This window comes from Cariama cristata, unplaced genomic scaffold, assembly GCF_000690535.1.
Source record: "Cariama cristata isolate BGI_N322 unplaced genomic scaffold, ASM69053v1 scaffold3294, whole genome shotgun sequence".
Lineage (NCBI taxonomy): Eukaryota > Metazoa > Chordata > Aves > Cariamiformes > Cariamidae > Cariama > Cariama cristata.
The window spans coordinates 7,579-13,896 of NW_009614478.1; positions in this window are offsets into that span (position 1 = coordinate 7,579).

Consider the following 6,318-nt stretch of genomic DNA (forward strand, 5'->3'; position numbering starts at 1 on the left):
ACGGTACGTAAGGGGAGCAGACAGCGTGCTTGACAGAGCGTAGGATCATTCACTGTATGCTTCCTCAGGTAGCAGAGTCCACCCTTCCTGCCCAGCAGAAAAGAAAGGACAATGCAAGGCTGCATTTTCCCACCACACACCAAAGAGCACAGGAATCACATCCTCAGCCTACCCCACATCTGCTCTTTCCTGCAGATCCACAGTGCTCCAGCAGAGACCAGAAGCCACCATAAATTTTTCTACATGGATGGAGCTCAGAGGAAAGTGTGAACTACAGTAAAACATCTAGGAAAAGAAGATCTGGTAGGAAATTATATCCAGGCTGAAGTAAGCACAGCCCTACATATAAAATAACCTAAAAATACTTGCAACCATAGATACTGTGAAAAATTACACTCCACAGTCAGGCCAGACAGACTCTGAAGTTATAGGCATAAGCTGCAGCAGTGAAAATATTAAGAAATACCTTTATAAATGTATGGCTGTTTAAGCACTGGAACAAGCTGTCGAGGCAGGTTATGGAATTGCTAGCAATGGTGCTTTTCAAGGCTGGATTTGTCATTGCCCTATTAGGGATGATATACGTGGAGCTAAATCATTTCTGCCATGATGCAGCTCCTTTCCAGCCCAAATGAGCCAAATGTAAATGTGACGTGCATCGATACATACTAAGTAAAAGGAACGAAACTCCTGCTAAATGAGATCAACATGCAGAAAAGGTGCATCCAATAAAGAACCTTAAAAAACCCAGTCATAGGAATGAGCATTGCCATGAAAGGATAGAAAAATGAAAGCAAGGGATGATCAGACAAATGCATGAGGCATCTGAAAAGGAAACGTCCTTTACTATCTGAACAGAGTTTTTATAGTCATTAAGAGTACTAAACATACATTTTTAAGTGAAAAAGAAAATCATTCCTCTTAGACTTCGACTTTTTAGCACAAAACATGCTCTCTTCTCTTATCAAACCACTTTTTTCAAAGGATTGTACAAATGCTTGCAGCAAATTAGAAGCAGCTGAAATTACAGCTACCAGCCTGTTAGTTGCAGATGGAGAACTGAGGAAACTGTTTTAATAATAATAATAACAATAAAAGACAACTGTATTTGGAGAATTCACTTTGGACAAACAGGTTAATTGAGTTTCCACTAGAGTCAGAAGGAGGAAGAGTTTATCTGACTGTTCTCGAGCAACAAACCCAGTCGATGTCTTTTGTATTAGCTCTGTCATTATGGAGGATCTGGTAGCGATGGTCTGTGCTTGGGCAATGGTCCAAGGATGAATGCTTCAACCTGAGCTGAGCCTCAGAATCACTGACCAGCAGACCGATGGACCCACCTCCTGGGTTGGAGCAACTGCCCTGAGGGATGGTGACACTTGAGTTGATAAGAAACCTTCTGTTAAGTCTTTGCAGGAAAAGAAGAGCTAGAGTTCAATCTGTAAGGGATTCAAGTCAGTTTATGCTCATGTGCTGTATATGCATACATATATATATATCTTAGAGCTTATGTGTATAACCTTAGGTGTTTAAGCAGTCACCTTAGCTTTTTCAGAGATGGATAGGACTTTCCAGAGATTAAGGAAGCTTATCCCAAATATGTACTAAGTGATGATCCAAATGACTTCAGAGTTACCTATTTCTGTCTATTGACTGCAAAGGAAATTGTGATTGTGTCACTTCCATTAAGGGAGGAACATTTGGGACACCTGAATTTAGGTGCTACAAACTCTGTTGTTAGGACTGAGGCTGTCTGTGCTTATTCTTACATCCCTTTCTGCTGGGCTTGAGAAGACCCAAAGGACCCATGCAGAGATATCCTCATCTCGCCTATGTTTGAGAAGCCCAGCCCCACTCCTGTTGCCTCTCCCTAACTGTGACAGCTCCAGGACACAGCTGCAGGTTGCACCAGACTGCATGGTGCAAGTGTAGCAGATTACCCTGGAAAGGCTTCTACTCAAAATCCAGGAAAGACTGTTCTGGGGAGGTCAGCCTTTGCTATAGAAATGAAAAAAAACCAACCCTCTGCAACTGGGAATAGACTTGCTAGGGAGTATACCAGGTTATGGGGAAATAAACTTTACAAATATGGGGAATGTCTAAACGCGTTCACATGAATGATTTATATTATCTACCCATCCAAATAGGTAATTTTAAACATTTTTATATGTTTCATCTTTTTTCTCCTGCTGCCCAACGTTTTTTTGTCATTCCCATTTCGCACTGTAAAAGTCAATAGTGGACATTTTCTAATTAAGGAGAAGGTATTTCCAAGTCCTTAGTGATCTGCTGAGTGAGTGGGGACATGAGCTGCTGTAACATCTAAAATGACAGATTCACTGTATTTCTAAGGTATGGAGTGGTGAGGGTTTATATCAGTAGGTCTCTTTTTGCTCTAAAGGGTCATTCTCCTGCTCCTCATAGAGATAGGAGATGAACATACAACATGATATTCATATGGGATTTTCTTTACTGCTGCATCAAAAGGACAAAACCAAAGTCACTCTTGAAATATTTCTAAGTTGCAGCTGTAATCAGGAAGTCCATTGCTTTCAGTAAAGTTTAGAAATACAGTAATACTTCGTGTACAGGTAAACTAGTGATAACATGAACTTTAGCACTCATATTTGTCTTCTCAGGTTCAAAAAGATAATTTCCTCATCTGCACTAGGACTATTTTCTGTAATTTCCCACTACTCTACCACTAATGGTAATACTGTGACATCTCAGATTTACTTAAAGGTGATCACTAGCCATCATTTTAACAACTGCCATCTCGAAGAGGTTAGATGGCTTCTGTCTGAAATGCTAATAACTGCCTGGAGTCTTGTCTGCTTTTGCCTTGCTTCCTCCTTTCACTTGAATAACTCAGGGGAGGGAAAAACTGGGAATTTTAACAGAAAAGTCTGCACTATAAGTACAATCTCTGCCATCCGTCGTGCACTCTTACATCAGGCATGAGGTTACTGCTGGAAACAGGTAGCTTATTACCTCCTAAATTTTTTGTATCCCTTTACTACACCATTAATAACAGTGTTGTTATTTGTGGTAGTAGTAATCATATTGCAGTGTGTTGTAGGGCATCCATTGAGCTTAGTGTTCTCTAAACACTCAATGAGAAACAGCTGTTCCCATTAAGATCTTACGGTCTTCATGGTCTGGACTTACAAAGGTCAGCAAATATTTCTTACATCCACTGTCAATCCAGCCTTCTAAGAAACACGTTGACTTTATAATACAAAAGGCATAATTAAACTCTAATTCCACTGTAGTTACCATTTTAACATAAGTTTTCCACTAATCTATATAACGAGGCACTTCATGGACTGGTCAAAAATAATTCCAGTGTAAAATGATGCCATATACCTGCATTTAAAAATATAGTCAGATCCTCAGCTGAGTTAAATCATTATCTTTCTGAGGATATCAGTCTGGTTCTTGTGCATTAAAAAGCAAATCCTGGGAGCAATAATATCTCGATTATGTAGTTAACCTTCTGGTTATATTAATTAGTGATGATTAGAATGGGAAATCATAATTACGTCACATGTATAATACCCCTTTAACATTGCATCGTGAATCCAAACACAAAAGGCAGATGTGAACATCTGGCCAGATCAATTTCTGGCGTCTAGAGCAAATCTGAAACTCAATGGTGTGACCCTCTAGCTCTTATCTGAAACAATTCCAGTGGTGATAACTCTGCTGGTGTCAAATTTGCAGAAGAAACTGCAGTTTGTATTTGTCCCAGAAGGGAAACGCAAGGTAGAACTGTCTCATATTCTGATTTCACATGATGGTTGCTGAAACCCGACTTAAAAAAAACCCAAAGACAAACAGAACATCTAGGTCCAGTTCAGTTCCTAAAGGAGGAAGTCCTGAAACTAAAGAAGCACCTTTTCTCTAACTTACCACATTTAGCCATTTCTCTGGGGTATGAACACCTAAAAATCAGCACCCCTTGCTCATGTTTGTAGGAGATCCTGGCTGCCAGAGCATTATTTGCACAGAGCTGCTCCTCACTGACTCCTAAAATGCAGTGGTAGATGCTGTATTGGGGAAACTGGTTTTCCTGAGGTGGCGGTCTGGGAAGACTGTGGTACTGGAACGAGGGAGTCAGAGCAAGCAGGATTTTCCACCACCATCCTCATGCCTAACTTCAGACTGAAGTTTTTCATCTTCAAGGATAAAGAAGAGAAAAGCCAATCATCTGAGCTAACACTCTTCCCCCGGTACGAAATACCTAAAGTATATAAAACATACCAGAGATATGCTTTATCCCAGCAGACCATTCCTTCACAGCAGGACTACAGTAAATAATTAATGTGTAGGTCATTCAGTCCAAATTTAGAAAAATTTTAAACATTCCACTTTTACGTAGGCTTCTATCACCTACTGAAATCCACAGAAGCTCTGTACTGCAAGAGGAATTATGGACCTAAACTTTTGTACAAGTCCAGGGTTATCACTGTCATTCAGGTAGCAGCATCCTGCCATCTCTGCAGGAAAAAGGACAAATGTGGAACACCACAGAATTTTCATTAAAATTAATCCTTTGAAAAGTGAATGTCGGAAGAAGTTCTATATTTCTGACCAAGCAAGTATACTTTAAATGGACAGTTTGCAAATGTCAGGTTGAAGTGTTCCAAAGTTAGGAGCTGCCAAAATTAAGGGTTCCTGTGTGTTCTGCGCAGCATTGCACTTGCAGGCACCTTGTGGCTGTTATTGCCTCATTTTCCTGTTATTTTTTTAGTCTAAATAACTTGACTTTGAAAGGCTGACTTGCAAATCTGGCATTTGTAATTCTGGGAAAGCCCACTTTGCACACTTTTTCATCTATATTCACTCAACAATTGTTTGATGTACTGTTTGCTTTCTGCTGTGCTATTGTCAAGGGACACTGGTACATCATGGGCCAGAGTTATGTTATTGACCCACAGAATTAACAGTGTTGGTGTCTTCAGTGGATCTACTCTAAGGTGTCCATCAGTTCATGGTAAACCAGGTTCAACAGAAAACTCTGCCCTGTGAGTAGCCCAGGTCTGTGAGACTTTGGGTGTATCAAGGGCAGAGCAAAGTCTCATTAGCTGGCACTGTCATTTAAGGGACTAAAGGCACAGGGTACTTTGCAGGACGTAACCCAGGATGACTTTGGTAAGACGTGCTTCCTGTCTTTTAGTTCACCAAACTGTAAAACTACTGCCTAATATTTAGCAGCAGCAGTTCCCAGGCATTGCAAGCTGTTCTCTAATGATCTTTCCAATTCAGTCTGACATTCCTGAATGAAACTTCTGTAGAAGTGTTACTTGAATGTTTTCTTTTTCAACCTGAAGTGCGTTCAATATAACATTATAGAAGCAATCCTTGCAAATATCTCACTTCAAGAGAGATTTTTTTTTTCTCTTTTCTTTTGCTCTTGGCAGTGGCTGTGACAAGAATGACAGCGCAAAACATAACAAAAAGTTATAAACATTATTTTTCTTCAGACAGCAAACAAACTCCTGAATTACCACCATCCTAGACTGGAAACTAAGCCACTCTGCTTTCAGAAGCTCCTAGTCTTGTCTCATCCCAGGGCTGTAGGGTACATATAAATTGAGCACAATGTTCCTGCCATTTCAGTTGGTGCTCCTGGCCTGTATGGATGCTGATGCTTTTGAGGTCAGCTTGAAGATGAACTTCACCTACAGGCACTGTTTGGGGCTCATTGAGAATGACAAATTTGGGACCTGTCAAGCAAAGAGTATCGGCCACCCATATCTACCATCATCTAAAAAGGGCCAACAGGAGAGGAATAAACAATTGAGGGAAGGTGCTTTTCGTCACTTCAGTGGTTTTTTGCCTTTACTTCAACTTACTGCACAAGCCAGGCAGTGCCATTTGGCCCCACTCTTTGATACGAACCTCCTGACACCCAACAAAAAGGTTGCCATAATCTGATAACAAGCATGAGCCTCCCTAAAAATCCTTTTCTCCTTTCTGCTACGCAGATCTCTTTTTCCTAAGCCCACACCCCTCGCTCAGGTCAGGATCCATCCCTGTCACAACCTGGCACATTCTCTGCTCCTCCTGCTGGCATTCTTCCCTTCTCTCTCTCAGCACTCTCTTTCCATCAAGTCCTCTTACACTGCAGAGCCATGCACAGCATCTGAAGAGTTGGCACAGAGCAGAACATGCCAGAGGCCATTGTCATGATTTAACAGTGCAGATGATTGAATTAGAGGCTTTGGCACAGCTTTGTTTATCTGTATTAATGAGGCTGAACCAATCATGCAATTCCTTGGGGTCTTTTGCCTCACTCCTCCCTTTCCCTTCTGG